This window comes from Struthio camelus, chromosome 5 (genome assembly GCF_040807025.1).
Source record: "Struthio camelus isolate bStrCam1 chromosome 5, bStrCam1.hap1, whole genome shotgun sequence".
Taxonomy (NCBI): domain Eukaryota; kingdom Metazoa; phylum Chordata; class Aves; order Struthioniformes; family Struthionidae; genus Struthio; species Struthio camelus.
The window spans coordinates 36,179,364-36,197,391 of NC_090946.1; the positions used below are offsets into that span (position 1 = coordinate 36,179,364).

At 37.0% G+C, this 18,028-nt stretch overlaps 1 protein-coding gene across 18 annotated transcripts in view; it reads right to left on the minus strand.

The window, feature by feature from the left end:
• LRRC4C (leucine rich repeat containing 4C) overlaps positions 1–18,028 on the minus strand; it is a 551,925-nt gene that overhangs the window by 6,089 nt on the left and 527,808 nt on the right. For 3 of the 18 annotated variants that reach the window (XM_068945541.1, XM_068945536.1, XM_009682831.2), the window contains one exon: positions 12,512–12,567. The exons of the other annotated variants lie outside the window; for them this stretch is intronic. The gene's annotated coding sequence lies outside the window, so the exon portion shown is untranslated. The remainder of the gene's footprint in view (positions 1–12,511; positions 12,568–18,028) is intronic. 18 annotated transcript variants of the gene reach the window in all.

The window sequence follows — 18,028 nt, forward strand, 5'->3', positions numbered from 1 at the left end:
CTGCTCTAAAAGTGCTATTTATAAAACATCAGCCTTGTTATGAAAGATTCATGAAACTAATGTGTTTTGCAACCTTGGCCAAGTCACTGAACTTTTCTCTCCATAGCTTACACTTTTGTCAGATGTCTCTGGAGAACCCTGAGGCTGTGGTGTTAGATGTTACTGCTCCTGGCTCTCCTTCCCTTCCTTCTGCCAACAGCTAACCACTGTACTCCAGAACATCAGTTTCACAGGTTTAGGATAATGTACTAGCCTCTGATGAGGGATGGCTGCGGTACCTGCCTTCCTTTCTCCTACAGGCTTAAGAGGTGGTCCTTGATCTTTTCAGAGGAGCTGACCACGACAGATGGAGAAACACTCTCAAACTACATCACTAGAATTCACTAAAAGACAACTTCTCTTCCATAAAAAAAGCCAACTGTAATAAAAATAACTGCAAAACAGGGGTGAAAAGCACTTGGTTCCCATCTTTCTTACATTGTTATGAAGAAGAATCTGCCTGTTGAAGCCGACAGAATCACATCAACGAGTATAATACCAATTTCAGGCTCTTTAGTTAAGATCTGTGATCCGTGAATTTTGCTGTGGAATAATTATTAACCATCTTCTATGATCATTAACGTGATTGTATTAAACTTCTCGTTTGTCTCTAGTTTTGTTTTATTGGGTAGATTTGTCTTTTTTTTTTCCTCTCTCATTTTTTCTTAATTCTTTTAAATCTTATCCCCTAAGGACTTGGACTGAATAATGAATTCCATTAACAAGTAATAAAACAGATACAAAAACACATTGAACCGAACTTTTTACCATTGTGCAATTTTATCGTCTTCACTGTAACTAAGATGCGAACTCAGTCTGCTCTCTTAAGCTTCAGGGCCACTAATTTTCGTTGTATGCCTGGCATGGTGTGGGACTGGCTTGTAAAACTACAGGATTCTTTCATGTTTTATCTCATACCTATTTGCTATTAAATGCCAACTTTGCGAGATACCATATGATTTCTCTACCTTCTCTACCTTTCTTTTTGCTACTTTCCACTCTCATTCCTGTCTCCCATATACCTTGCAGGAACAGGAAAAGTAGGGGATTATTAGAATAAGAAAATGTAGCAAGAGTAAGAAAGGATATGAGAGAGCAAGCACCTTCAGCATCTGCCAGTGTATACATAAACTTCCATCACTTGCTTCTTTGCCAGTCTCCATAAAGCTGGGCATGTCAAATCATGCTGCAAGCACTCCAGGGCACTTCCTTTCTATTCCTACTTTTAGCTCCCAAAGGCAGCTGGAAATCCCACCAGGCCCTTCACCCACATCCAAAAATCTTTCCCTTTCCATCACTACCTATATGCTTCATGGGGAAAAAAAAAGACTAAAACCTTTTATTTGAAAACAGTATTTCATTATGACAAATAAAATATCCAGCTATGAGATTGATAAGCATAATCTGTTCCACCCAAAGCAAAATATTTCCATGTCTTGGTTGCAAAAAGTTTTTGAAAATAAATGCTTTTGTTTTATTTTGAACTGAATTCCTTATATCCACCCTATATTTGATTACCGATTCAAAAAATGAATTAGCCACATAGAACAGCTCTTTCCTTGTGCTGAAGGCCAAACTAGCCTTTGGCATTTATGTTTACTTTTCTCATCTGGGACCTGTGCTACGTATATCTCAATCAGCCATACATCTCAGAACTATGCTCTCCCAAAGCCCCTTAGGGAACATTTCTACATTATTTATATCTATATGTACTTCAAATATAAACTTCTCACTGACTCCTTATTTGTTTTGCCTCAGTGTATAAGTTCCAAGTCAGGATTGCCATTTTCTGATGGCAAGTTCTAGATATGTTTCCATACGTTTTGGTGTGTTTGTTTTTTCTACCTCTAGCTATATCCTGCTTAAAATATGAGAGATCTATATCCTTATTCATCTGGAATCTTTTTTTATCTTTGTGAGAGGCAGAGAGAGTGTATCTTAGCTTTTGTAACCATCACTTGATTTAACTTTGTATTTATTTACGTTACTAAACTTTTTTCCCTCCGCTTTGGTAATACAGGAAGAAAAATCCAGTATTTAGCATAAGACCACACTAATTGGGCTTGGTACTGCTGAAGTACAGGGGATCTGAGGATGCCAGAGAGTCACCATGGCCAATAGAAACTATGACAGGCATCCACTTGCAAGCCCTCGCTTTCAACCTGTGAGCTTTGCACGAGGCTAAGTAATATATGGCGGTGAGATTCCTTGTCATGCTATGAATGTATTAAGGTCCTCTCTGTTAGACTGGTAGCTCTCCACCGCTCAGAGCTTAGCATGCCGGAAGTCTTTGTGCAGTCATTTTATCTCACAGTCATTTTAAATCACACTGGGAAAAAATGTAGCCAGTGCGAAAACACAGTGGAAAAATTCATTTAAAGACTTGAAGAATATTATGGAAATATTTTAATGGGCTTTACATAAAGGCCCATCTGGAATTCTGTACTAGAGTAATTTGCTGTTCAATATCTGTCTATTATGCTAGAGACACACATGAAGGTTTAGCTTTATAAATCCACACATGGAACACAGACCATCAACCAGTTTCTTTAGTTTCTATTGACAACTCTCTGTTTTCTGAGGGATATTTTGGCATTTTTCTAGTACCAAAATATCAACTCTATGGTCAATTCAATAACACTAGTGCCCTCTGCTGTATATATTTAAAACGGAGTTTAAAATGCTGTCCTCACTGCACAGTGACTTCCCCAAACACCATACAATTATTAAATTGTGTTTCCAAACATGACCTTAAATCTGTCCCTGGAAGTGTTCTAATTACCAAAGCATATGTTATCTGTCATTTTAGTACAGTAATATATGTTTTGTTTATGGTCATAGACACATACACACAGGCATTTATTTTGTTCTCTATTTCCACAGATTTCAGAAAATCTTTACTCAGATAGGCATTTGATATGCACATTTTTCTCTCTCTCTGATAATTCTTCAGTTAGTCCCAATGTACTACGTATCTGGCTTTGAGCAAAAAGCATTACCTTCTTCAGATCTAATGTAGAAGACAAAGGAAGTCATGACAAAGCTAATCTACCTCTGCAGAGAGATGCAGCTTTTTTTTAGGGACAGCCTTAAGGATTCAGCAGTTATGCCACTATAAGGTAACTTTGCTGAACATGTGCATGCAGAGATGCCTTCCTAAGGTGCACTGAAATGGAATAGACAATTCATTTTTCTATTTTTTGTAATTAGGCCTTAGGCCTGATGTGCTTTGCTCATTTTACCAGTGTAAAGTGGCTATAACCACTCTGATCGCTGACAGATATTCCTGTAAGGGAGAGCTTTAATTATAGAACAGAAGTCCCATACCATTCCCAAAGATCAGCCTAATGAGATACGACAGGTAGCAAAGATATTTTTCTAAACTCCAGTGATCCTTACCTGCCACACTGGCAGTTTAGTTGCTGTTGGCAACTCATTCTTAGCTTTCTAGTGTGTGGGCCTATGAACAATTATCTCAGCAGTGAAGTGATGCAAAGACCATGGTTTTATGCCACTTCCTTAGACCTACAGATTCTTTTCAATCACAGATAAACATATAGGCCTTAATCCATTACACAGTATAAGTTTTACAATACAGTGTGATCTAATGCACTTTGGTAGATGGCTGTGCATCTGCCATGACAAAGCAGGATGTGATGCTGTATGTTGCTACATTGAAAGTATAAAAAGAATATGTCAGGTATCAGATGATTAAATTATCAGTATATAATTCAACCATCATAACTATATCAAAGAATAAATCTCAGCTAAAACCCAGTTAAATTAGCACAACTCTCCTTCAGGCTTGTGCCAGAAGATTTCAGGATAAGGAGCTTTTAGATTGCTTTTTACAACTAAGTTGATAACATGTGATTGCATTCAGAAAAGGCACCTTTGCTTCACTTTATATAGCACAATTACATATGCTGTACACCACATCTTTTTAAAGAGCTAATTGAGAAAAACCCTTTTCAAAGATATCTGCATTTTTTAGTAAACAAGCCACTCCACAGTTACAAATTAAATGGCAGATTTCCAAACATATGAAGAGGACCGAGGTGCATCAAGCAACTAATTATGCTGGAAAGTTTCTGCCGGTAGTATCAGCACTGGAGCATTGAAAATAGTTTCTGTATGGAACAGAGCATGGAGCACAATAACGAAAATAGGCCTAAATCCCAGGACAACCTTATACAGAGGTGACTCAACTCTCTTTGAAGAACCTTGAACGCTCACAAGATCTCATACTGATCCCCTTTTGGCAGCAGTGCCAGCAGGGGAAGGCAGGAGAGTTTTAGTCTAGATACCAGGAAACAGGCACATAATCTGTTTTAGCTGCACAAAATACTGAAACACGTTAGGGTAAACCTTTGTCCCTGAACAGAGACTGAACTGTGGGCAGGGAGCTCCACTGGGGTCAGAAATCCTCAATCGACATCTGCTCTGCAGATGCTCCTGTAGTCTCAGATGTGTGTCCCCATATGGCTGTGAAGGGGTGGGCTGGGGGAACCATGTCGCTATGGGTTCATTCACCATACCCTCCTGCTCGCCTTCTGCCTCTCTCTCCTGAAATTCCTTTCCACCTGGCTCAGCCCCTGAGGAATAGCACTCTTCAACTCAAAAGAAGTACAAACACTTTGCATACTTATCCATATATGGCACAATTACACGATATTTTTTCTTCACAGAATTTCTGTGCCACCAAGAAAGGAATAACATGCTATGGTTTTAGTAGAGCATTACAATAAACATCATGCAAAATCAGTAAATAGATTGGTTAAAGTATGATTGCAAGTCCTTCTCTTCTTAATCTTCTGCTTCATTTTTCTCACAGATTAGTTCCTGAGTTTTTTTTTTTTTTTTAATGGACTATTTTACAGTGAAAACTCATCACTGCAACTATAGAGTCGTTTCCTTTTCTTTTCTTTCCTTTTCTTTTTTCCTTTTCTCTTCCTTTCCTCCATTCTTAAAAATCAGTTTTCCCTTTTCATTGCTGTGGGACTTTAAAAATCTCAACAACAGTTTGGGGAGCCATTGCAATAATGCCTAACAACCTGAGAGGTTTCAAAGCCCAGCAGCTTTTATCTATTTAGGTTTTATTTTATTTTTAGTTAAATGCAGTGAAGGGCAAAGAGTGCTAGATAGGCAGCCCTGCAATGCAAATTGATTACTCACGTGATTAGGTAAATCAAGACACTCACAATGCAAATTACTCTCCTTTGTGTGTGTTTCGGTAGTTGGCTATGGGATTCCCTGTGGCCCCTTGAAGCATGTCAGTGTAGGAGGCTGAACAGATATTGCTGTACCATGGATATTTCCCCCTCTCCCTTCTACAAACCCTCTAAGACTCAGCTGAACCAGTAAGACACTGACCTGTAAGACCTAAATGTGGTTGGACACATTTAATCCTACTGAATCACCATTGATTTCAGGAAAGTTCAATCAAGGATGAGTTGGATCCAGTCTGCCTTTTTCTTCTTCTCTTTCATTTTGTTTTACAGAAAACAGCTTTATTTTCCAGCATGATTTTAACCCCTTATTTCCAGCACTTTCATTTTTCCTCTACTACATCTTCCTAAGGTTTGTAGCTTTCTCCATAACTTCAGCTAACATAAACGAAGCTGAAATAGACCTTTTTAAAATGAGATATTTTGTGCATGTTGATCCAGGAAAGATTATTTGCATTTTAGCCAGAAATTAAGAGGTTTCTCAGACTTTCAAACACCATCAGTCTGGCAAGTCCTTTTATTTCTAAATTTTCTTTCACTCCTAAGCTTCATTTCACTTTATATCCTCAATACAACTGTTAACATTTGCTAATTTTATAGGACCAGCATAGAAAATATCAGATAAAACGTAATGGATGTTTCTGTATGAAATACTGATTATTATTAAGAGGAATCTGTTGATTTCTTTGTTGGCCCTTGCACTTTCCCTAGATGTCACCCAAGGGGTTAAAAGGACAAAATAGTCCGAATCTCTCTGTTGAGACTGCTCACAGTAGTGTGAATGGGAGCAACCTATGAGTTGTCTACTGTGAACTGACCTGAATTCGTTTAATAAAAGTCACCAAAATACAGCTAGGTACTAGTTCACCCAGAAACATTCTAGAAATTTAATTGGAATTAACTTTGAAAGTAGGTTAATTAAATTACATTAAATCTTTGAGTGGTCACTCTTATTTAGAATTTAATTTAACGTAAATTGAATCAAGGCCACTGTAATTTTAATTAACAGTGTCAATAAAAGAATGCAGTCCAGTTTAGCTAGTCCATTTTCAAAGTTAATTTCGATTCATTTCCTTGAGACCCCATGTAGACATTAGGAATTTTCAATCTGTATTGACCTGGGCTCAATTCAAACCAATTACATACAGGTAAAAGGGTTTTCTACCTCATCACTGATCCCTTGGGTTGTTCAAGCCCCACTTTACTCTTCTCACTTCGCTAATTCAGTTGATAACACAAAGTTTCTCTGAAGGTTTTCTTTTTTTTCTCCCCACTTCCATTTTTTATATTCTTCTGGACAGATATTTATGTGGAAGAAACAAGGAAACCGTACAGAAGAAATTTTGCAATGGCCCTGCCTGAAAACAGAATTCTCTTAATTATTTACAACAGCATGCCACTACTTCTCACGTGGAAAGCATAATACCTACCAAAATCACATAAGCACCTTCAGGAAATCATTATCTTATGCTAGAAATACCTTAGTAGGTAATGAGTAAGCTACAATAGTGCTATAATTCTTCAAAGAATGCTTTCTTAATCCATTTTTTCTTTACTATCAAAGTAAACTCACAGATCCCCTTTTGGAAGGCATCTGTGAACAACAACAAAATTAGTAAAAAATCAATCTGTAGTAAAAAATTAAATGACAATCCAAAGCAGTGCTCCAAAACATTGCAGTTTTCACTCCTGTCATATGGGGGTCATTACCTCGGAACACTGTAGTTCTTCTTTGTTTTAAGCAGACTAGCAACGATTTAAGACTACATCTATTTAAAGATACTACAGTGATACTTTACTTCAGATAAACTAGTTCTGGTCTCATAGATTATTATCATTTTTTCATATGGAAAGATTAAATAATATAAATCAACATCATTTTAAACAAAATACTGCAAGATTTTTAACTAGCAAGAAAAATTCTGCAGCTTAAGGCTATGGAATACTACAATATATTGTATACAATATATTGTATACAATACAATACATTGTGTTTTAAAAGATGCAAAGGCAAAAATGTAAGGCTGTCAGGATCCAAGACTGTAGCCCCAATGCCTTCCAAAATTTTCTCCCTGCTCACAATCTATAAAAAGAGATGTACGAAATGACAGATTAGAACATCACATAGTCAAACAACATATATACAAAAGCAACCAGTACAGTGAAGACAATGAAGAAAATTGGCAATTAGAATATATACTTGCCCTTAAGAAAGTTTCTTCCAAATCTCATAAAATTAGGGTTTATTTTTTAAAGCCTAAACCCTGAGGATTTAACATCCTTTCCTAAATTACAATTTGCATACTTGCCTATTGAAAGTGCCAGTGCTGAATATTCTTGTTACCTATACAAAGTTATTCTTCGAGCCTTGCTGAGCCCTTGACATCAGCAGATAATATAAACTAGGAGAAAATATTTGTGCCAATTATTTTAATTTAATGAACATATAATGCAGCTGTGAATCAGTAGTACTTTGGCAAGAGAGATGCTCTGGTAAAATTTGAAGTCATCTAGAAAGATCATGAGATTATTTTGAGATTAACAAATCAGAGGATAGTCCACTTTAGTGGCATGGAAAATCACGTTTGTGATTTACCAAGTGCAATTTTTTCCAAATTCATTTTAGAATATGAAAAATAGAGCAGATTGAGGGGTGAAAGGGAATTATATGAAAGCAGCAACGCAAAATCTGCAGCAATGCTTTTTGTACTGTGAATTAAAATACATATCTGCCTAAATCCCTCTATGCAGTAACACTGTCTTAAGAGAGGTGTTCTCCTATTTTTAAGGTCTGAATTATTTGATGTTGAGCTGGAGAAGTGCTAGGTAAGTATTTCATAACCTTGGTAACTATAGGCTGTATTGCTAGTATGCATCATTCTAGACGACACTGTGACAAACATACCCAGCTAATAACACACTAAAGCACTAGAGTCCATTTTGCATCATTGCATTTGTAGTGACTAACTGAGTCCAAATTACTCCCTCAGTCCGTTAATAATCAAAGAGACAAAGAGAAAAAGACAGAAGATAAAAAGTTAAGGCTGCAAATAGCCTCGAGTCTGGCAAATGATGGTTAAACTTCTTGTCCTTCGTAACTATGGAAACCCCTTAAGGTAAGAGTGGAACACAGGCATTTTGTGGTCTGCAATTTACAAGCTGTTTATTTAATTATGAAGGAATATGAAACTGTTAGGGGCAATGCAATTATCATACTGTGATAGCATTTTGGTTTAAAAAAGTAGGTACAGAGAAACAGGAAGTTAATTTTTTGGAAAATTGCTTGTTTTAGGACTTTATGAAACTGCAGCACATCATTGTTTTTTACTGGGAGTTGATTTTTTTTTTCCAAAAGGGTGTGAGGAGCCAAAATTAGTAATATGACATTTCGCAACAATATACCTCCATAGATTCATAGCAATTATGTCCATTCTATGGCCAGTGAACAAAACCAAGGTCAGAGTGTATTTCAATTAAACCCTAGGTGTTACCAAAGTGCAGCACAGCCAGAATAGCAAGCACATTATTACCAGATCTATCACCGCTGAGCAATGAATAGGTCACAGGTGCTCTTGCATACAGTATTTGTACACCTTTGAATATTACAAGTGGGAAAATGTTTCAATTCAATTTAGGAGGCAGCAAGTGAACTAAAATTAGGAGTGAAACTATGTGATAACTCATGGGACCTATAACAACTACCTACAAGTATTTTCCTGGATCTGAACAACATGCTCTGACCTGATAATTCTGTCAATGGGAGTTGCATAAACGCAGCATAAACGTAGGGGCTGCAGTGCCCTTTACACACAATGGCATTTTGACAACAATCCATCCCTGACTGGATTGCCTTAATAAGACATCAAACATAAATGCATCCTCACAAGGCCTCTGGAAAGGGGATAGGTAATACTATTTCCAGTTTATAACTGCCACCCCTGAGGCATTAATACATTCAATCAACTAGCAAAATATATCATAGGTCTACATGATATTTTGCAAACATGAGCTCCACACTCTATGCTGCCTAGGTGCAGGTTCCTCCAAATTACAGCCACGTAGCAATGGATTGTTGCTGACCCTGAGCTAATGCGCCTCGCAGCACTGCTCCAGCGTGGCCCCGAGAGCATGAAGAGAGCCTGCATCGGAGCAGAGCGAGGACGATGCCTGCTCACAGCAGTCCACAAGAGACCATGTGGATATGCGGTAATGAAAGTTGCAAGCAGCACATGCAGAACCAAGACTCAGAACTCCAGAATCTCATTTCCACAGGAATATACGCTTTGTGTGGCTATTAAAGGGTGTGATGACGTTTTAAAAGACCAATATGCTATGACATTTAAAACTAAATTTGATAAAATATTAGAAAATGTTCTATCCTATTCCACAGATTCCTGTATTACTCTGATGATAGTATTTGAACACCTTCCGGAAATGCATTAAATACCTAAATCTGTCTTTTCATCTGTGTATTCTTTCTCTCATCTCTTCTCCTAAAGAAGGACTGTATTCAGATAGTGTTTTGTTTTGTTGGTATTAAGTATCTACTCCTAGCTGTTGCTACTATACACAGGGCAAGTTTGAAGAAATACACTGTGGGCTTAGAATGATAATTTACAATGTTTGTTATACTTTTTATCCTTCCTGAAACTCGTTGGATATCTCATAAGAAATGTTTCTCTCTTCTACCAAAAGACAGACCACAGAGGCTGGTAACACTGGATCATCTGGGACCCAGTCCAATTCTTCCTACAGTGGGAATTGGCAGGGATTGCTGGGGAGCTACTGTCACCTTTTCCCTGCAAGCTGCTCCCAAAGCTTTCTCTCCCCAAGGCTCTCCAATATATGTGCTATGATCTTCTGATCCTTGGCCACAGAAAGGTTTTTGTATAAGCATCACATCTGATAGGGTCTTGGCAAACTCTGAACAAGCTATTAAATGTAAATGTTTAAAAGAATCAGAAAGAAAATTGCCGCCATAGAACTGAACAAGTGGCAAAATGTGATGTTTCAAATCATTATCCTTTGGGGAGAGCTATCCAGGAGAGATTCAAATCACTTGAGAAAGAACAGTAACTCACATTCAGGGATCTATCTGCACTAGCTGAGGGAGGAAAGGGAAGAAAGGAATAGCAAAGAAGTTCAAAGCTGTTTCACATGCAATTAGGCAAACCTTCTTTTGGAAGTCCATACCATTCCATGATAACGTGAACTCAACCTCTCTCATCTACCCAGATCATATCCTCTCGAATGTCAATCCTACTGATCCAACATCTGTTTCTTACCTAGTAAAGAACTGATGATGTTTCACATATCACAGTAGTTTTGAAAGATAGCGTGTTCCATAACTAGTTTCACTCTAAAGTGATTCATTTCTAATGTTTAATTACTAAGAGCCAGTAATGACAGCGTTAACCCCTTGCATATGTTTGTATAAAGCACAGTTACAGAGTTAAGTATATGTGAAAGACGACATTTCAAATATGGAAATGATTCACACTGTGATTTTACACTGCCCTTACCAGGTGAAAAGATCATTTTTCCATGATTTACTAATCATTTACTTTGGTCAAGTGCTGGAAGCAGAACCTGATCCACCAAAAAGACATGAGTAATTCGAATTTTTGAACTGTGTTGTCTACCTTGAGCACTGTAAATAAAAATAATAATGTATTTTCACTTTGAACTGTTTTAATTTTATTTAAATGTTAATTTCAAAGGAACTTGCTAACACTGGAGCGCTCTGTTTCTACAAGCTTTGAACTGAGGCACTAGCACGCTTCTGCATCATGGATTTCAGTATGTTTTTCCAGGATATCCAAAACACAGCAGTGCATATCTCCACAGAGTATATAGACTGATTCACAAATTGATAATGCAGATCTGCATGGAAAAATTAGCATTAATAAAGAAAGCTCTTTTGAATGCAGCAGGGTGAAACTCAAAGGCTCCAAAGGAGTTTGTGACAGGCAGTGACAAATTACATGAGTTATTTTCTTCCTATCCACATCATCTATAAATCCAAGAATCATAAAGATAAAGTGAGAAGAGGTCCACCACGATAAGTCTTACAGAAAAAACTAATAGATTACTTCATATAGACATGTTTTGTAAACTGACAAATACACCTTAATGTGACGGAATATTTTCTTTATGTAGGCCCCTTATAGACCATTTATTGAAATAATTAGCCTAATTCAAAGTACTATAACATCAGTATGAGATTCATATTGATGTAGGAAAAGTTAACATATACCTTTTAAGCAAATGAGCAGTTTCATTGATGTACTATTTATCTGCTTCAAGTTAAACAATAAGATAAAATGTCCAGTATCAGAAATACTGTCTGCATGTTCATCTATTCAGATTCTGAAGTGCTGATACAGTATTCTGTATTCATCAGCTGACCACAGACTTCCATTTTTAACCAGACCATGAGAGAAAATCATGGGGGGAAAAACAGCTCCTGCAGAAGTCAATGGGAGTTTTGGCTTTGATTTCAGTGGAAGCAGGACTCCATCTCATATGTTAGTAAGAATTTGCTACACAAAGCCAACTGCAGATTATTGTTGATGTAAGTACGAGGGCTTTAATGCCACTCTTTTAGGATAGTTTTTATGGAGATGGAAATTTAATTTTCATTTAATTAAAACTGTCACACAACATAAAAGGAAAAGGAATAACTGAGCTAGCTAAAAAGACAGAGTTCATGTAAGTGAAAGCGTGCTATGAAACAAAAATAATTTTATATTTTAAAATATTAAGATATTACTATATTGGATTCTTAAAAGATTCCAAGCCTTTACACTGCTAGTTCAAATCCTTTCAAATATGTATATCAACAGAATGAATCCAGAGTTCAAAACATATTTGAAAATTCTCTCTTCAAAGCAGAAAACATTTGATAGCTGATGCTATTCAAGGATCTATATATATGCCTGTTTGCAGTAAAGCTTTCCATTACTTTGCTGACTTGTATAGCAGTACAAATCTATTTATTACAGACAGCAGTGATACTACCTATTATTAAGGATGTCCAACATCTGCCATTACAAAACACCACTTCCAGTTTCTTACAACTTGGTAAAATTCTAGCCATTTACAGATGAAATGTTCCATGCTAGGGATATAGCTACACTATATTCACCGAAGGTTATACAGAACTACTTGTAGCTTTAAAGCAGTTGGCACACCTTATAGTAGCAAACAGTCACAAAACCAAGGAGCTCATTGCTGGTACATACCCAAGTACTAACTTCAGGTTGTCTTTTCATTCTGTGCAGTGAATTACACAGGGTTCCTATGAGAAAAATATGATCTCATTATGTAGTTAAAGATAGTATTAAAACATATACAAGGCAGCCAACAAAGTTTGAACACAAACACAGGTATTTATGTATACACATGTATCCATAATATCCTTTGTAAATTATAGATCAGCACTTTCTAAAAAACTATTTCTTTCCTACCAAGATAAGAGCAAAAAAAGTATTTTCTAAATTTTTAACTTCCAGTTAGTGCTCAAGCCAGAGAACATCAAAAATATAGTTGAGTGACAAATACTAATGTAACCAGATCTCTCTGGTTGACAACTTTTTCTTTGATTCTTTTCCATACCATCTACTCCAGTATGATGCATGATAAATAGATTAACAATTTGCAGACAGTTATTAGTAAGGGGATTATTTAAGCACTTCAAGTAGACAAATACACTGATAAAGCAGCCCTCCCAAAAGTATGCTGGTGAAGCCTTTTGGCATCATCAGGCCCTCTTCTCTTACCAGACTATTTCACACCAGTTTCATGTGGTTTAGGGCTGCCTATGAGCAATGATAACTGTAAGTGCTTACCAGTGTAAGCACTAATGTTGCACTGAAATACGAGTGTTGTACAGTGAGTGTATATATCCCCAGCACCACTCTGCCTTGGAGATCTTCACCACATAGTGGACCATTCAGTCTTACAGAAGCTTACAAAATTAAATGTAGGCTACCTTTTGCTATTTGGCTGACGTTTCTAGCTATACCCACTTGTGCAAACATGCCTAATGGTGGCTATCACCAAGTAATTGGCTGTCAATGTCTAACCTCAATCTGTAAGAATGATCTCAAAACCTGGGTTCCAGTACCTTGGGAAAAACATCTTCATTTGCTTATTCACATTGCTGTCCATATGCTCAACACTTAGGAAAGCTCAGGAGCTGACAAAACAGTAGCAGCTAGAACCAGTGAAGACTGCCAGGACTATAAAGGCTTTAGTCTCACAGTGGAACTTCACAGAAGCACAGAAATGTCTTTTACTAGACCTGATTTCTGGACTGGGATCTAAATCTCAAAAGGATTTCAGTGAAGACAGGAGGGCTGCTGGGTATCAGAGATAAGGAGTAAGCAGGGATTTAAGAACTTCCTATGCTACTGGAGCCATAGCTCTAAAGCTGACACTATCAGGGAGAGGATGACAGAAAAACGAAAATGTTTGTATGTGAGCTCTTCTATGGCTCTGAGGAGAAAAGAAACATGAAATACACAGCACATTCCTGTGGCTTCTCTTCATTTTAATACTTTCCATTCCAGAAGTATGAAGGCAATTTTCTTCCTCATAATTCTGCAGAACTTCATCTAATCCTTACATGGGTGAACTGGTATTGCTCCATTCAAGCCAATGAAACCAGACTGACTTTTAGTCCAGCTGAAGTTTGGGACCCTTGTTACCCTCTAAATTAGACTGACCTATTCTTGAGGAATATTGGGAGGTTCAGATAACTAACCGCTAAGAAAACGTAGCTTCTATAAAATAGGCTCCAACTGGTAGAGATAAGATGAATCCTTTTGTTTTAACAATAAAGGAGATCTGTGTTCTGATTGCTGAAATGCTGAGGAGGGTAATAGCACATTAGAAGACTGGATTTAGTTTTAGATCATGAACAATGACTTGATTTTCTTCTAAACGATAAGTCGTCGTCTTTCTTTCTTGCTTTTTTATTCTTTAATACCATGAAATACAGGGTTGCAATGGTAGCTATGAAATAATAGGTATCAGACATGCCATGTGATGAATCAAGAGAAGTTCTTATCTCTGACGTTTACAGTGTGTTATAACTGGGGTATATGGGCTTTAGGAGGCTTTACACTAATAGGTGATAATAGCTTACAGTTATGTAGTGACTTTTATGTAGAAGTTTTCCTGTGAGCTTTAAATCCTACACTGACAAACAACATATAGTGTATCACAGTCACCTTTTTATCCACCAAAAAGCAGCTATTTCTAGAGAGAAGCATAGTAGCTATTTTATAGTGTATTGTGTTATATCAAGAAATACTGAAGACTGCTGCCTTCAATTCAAACTGAAGGCATATTTTTGGAAATATGGGATATTTATCTGCATTGAAATTTGACCTACAACAGCAGGGTAAACTTCCCTACTGTTTTGGAAGGCGAATTTTGGAAAGAAGGCCTAACTGCAAGTGGAGTGCATTTCTCATTTACTTGTATCATGCTAGAGAACAGTATTTCTGTTAGTACAGCACTAGAGAGCTGCTGTAGGATTAGCCTGGAAGAACAACTTCCTATTATGGAATTGTTCTCGGTCTTGGGACCGAGACATAATGGCTCTTTTTCAGGACAGACAACAAGCTTGGTATCCAGTATGAGGAGACCAAAATTTACAGTCTTTACTCGACAGTAACATATGCATACTGGTACTCAATCTATCTATCAGTACTTGTAGAAAGATGTGCTAGACAGTGTCTCTTATCCTGATAGATGTCTTCAGTGAGCCAGAAAATGAGAGATTACTTGGGAGAAAGATAGCCATGCCTTATCTTACTTGTTCTTTAAGACGAAGACAAATACCACAAGGAAGTAGCCATCATCTGGTAGAATTTATGAAAATTCAGTATCTATTCTTTAGGCTAGCTTCAGCAACTGAAGCTTCCTTTCTACTTAGAATGGGAACAAGTTAAAGCTCTGTGGCAAATATGGGGATTTAAAGTCCTCTCTATAGGTAACTACAAGTACAAGAGAACAAACGTATATTAAATTTTACCATAATTCTTTACAACTGTTTAAAGAGGTAGAGTTTGCTGTTGCTCCACAAAGCAGCCCATCAATGTAAACAGCAGGACTGCAGTATACTGCAGTCAGCAAAACAGCCTTAATAGTCTCTCCTTAATATATTGAAGTAGCATAGCAAGACACCTTTCAATTTAATTAGGGGTCTGTTAGGAGCTTATAATCTAAAACTTCATTTTTCCTTCTTAAAGAGTACTAAATCCTCCTTTTAAAATTTCATTTACCTGCAGTTTGGTGTCAAAGTTGTCAGATTTTTTTTTTCCTTAAACATAGTACAAATTGCTAAATCATTTAAAAATTATGTAGCAGCAAAAAGCACAGATTTTTTCTTTTAATGGTTCAGGGTGCTTTTTTCTCACCAGGATCCCTCACATTTACACTAAATACAGCTTCATTTTTCAAAATGAAATTTAACAAGCTGTACTTAAGAGTGAGAAAGGCACTTACTAGACTAAATTCAATTGCTCTTCACTGCTATTCTTTATCTTCCAATTTTTACTGAAAGGCAAAGTAAGAACGTACTAGGGAGTGAAAAGAATAATTTCATTAGTGGCTGCTGAACAGCGAATGCAGCCACAGCAGACATTACACCTGAAAGTTGGTGTAGTTCTGCTACTGTCCTCTTGAAATTCTTTGTTTCTCGAACTTGGCTCATGGATTCTGAGCAGGCAGTCCCTTTACTTTGCTCCCTTGTAACCTGCCAGGACTAACGCCGACTCCCTTTACAACAACAACACTTTCACTTAATTTATCTCCCTGTATTGGCGACATAAGGTTTATAGCTGGGTGCAAATTCCAAAGGGACCACTTCTGATTTTTTTGGCATTCATTGTTTCCTTTCTCTCACATACTAGCATGAACTAGCAATACTATCCCAGGAAGAGGCCTTAAGAAGACCTTATGCCATATGAAGGTTACAGGCCATGTCACTCTGCCCAGCATATGGTGCAGTAATCATCAGTGACATGAATAATTACAAAGATCCAGGCTTTATACTTCAACTACAGTAATCTGACTCTTCATCCCTCTGGAAAGAAAAAAAAGTTCTCTTTTCTGAATACACACTGAATTTTGCTATTTGGGGACATTCTTTTAAGAAGCAGTTTCCAGTTCAGTTCAATGCATGAGGATCAGGTCATTCAACACAAAATTAATTGCAGTTATGGCTGCTGAACCAGTGCTTGATAGCATGAAGAGTGTCTGTACAAAGTCCTGACTGTGCTGTAATACTGTTTACTGTCAAAAGTAAAATTCACAGGCCAAATCCACAGCATGTATAAATCAGTGCAGCTTCACTGGCACAGGATCTGGCTCACTGCATCCATTTAGATGGATTTAGATTTCTCAGTTCCCTGATTCTACATTTTTGTCCAAGTGCTGATGACAGACAATTGAGGATGAATGGACTTACACTAAAAGAAAAACAGCAAAAAGGGTAACCACTCTCTTAGTTCATTGTTAACAAAATAGCAGTTGTTAGATACAGGGATGAAAATTGGCATTTTTAATATGTATAGCATTTAGTTCATTACATTCACAGAAAAATTATGTTTAATGCCATACTGCTCAAAAGTGTTTGATTTTTATCAACAGAAGGGTCACAAAATTGCCCTACAACTTTTCATGTCTCTGTCCTTCAGGATGACTATTGGATTTCTGTAACAAAAGAGGATTCTAGAAGCTGTGGATTAAATGATGGCAATTATGAGGAATTCAGTGTTTAATACTGGTGAGTCTTCTCTCTGGAATTAGGGCACTAAATGGTGGAGATTATTAGCACCACTGATGCATTATGACTTGCCCAAGCTATATGATCAGTAACTAACAAATTCAGGATCAGCACTCAAAGGTCCTAAGCTCAAGCTTTCTCTTTTCATCTAACCCCTACTGTCCCCTAAATAATATTAAATCCACCACAGGTTTACTTTCATGATCAGGTATTACATGTTCAGTTGTTTTGAACGGCAGAAATCAAATGATCACTTCTTACCTCCCCTATTTGCCCAGACTTCTCACTCAAGGACAACTGATGTGCCATTTACCAAGGAAATGATTAAGGAGATTTCAAAAGTGAATCAGAACGATTCCTTCCATAAGTTTCTATTACATTTTTAATGCTTTAAAAATGTGTCATGATACATTTTACATGTTTCTCTGCCATTTTTATCTTCAGGGAAGTGCCATATACCTTAACAACATTACATTTTCATATGAAATACACAGAAATCTCTCCTTTCTGTTTAAAATTACAGATTCATTTTAAACATGAGTTAACAACATATACTGGAGAAGATCACAGCCTTCCATTATCTTGAATGTTTGATCTTAATAAGGCCTGAATGCACTTCAATCGAGTTAGAACAAAGTGTGCAAAACTATCAGGACTGTATTCAAAAATGGTAACCATAATCTTTGATGTTTTGATTCCTTTCTTATTCATTCAAAGGCAAATGTGAGCTAATAGAATTTTTCTTGTTACTCAGAGCAGCTGTTTGCAAAATCTGGAAACTATAAAAGGCTTTGCCAAGAGACTGTACTTCAAAAATTAATCTATTGCTGATTGAAGGCCTGAAGTTTATTGTCCGAATTATATTTAAAAGTGTGTTTTACTATAGCTTACAGCGTAATTCACAACATTTGACCAAGAAGAAAATGACTCTCATTCACTTAAAAGGGTAGGACTCTACGTT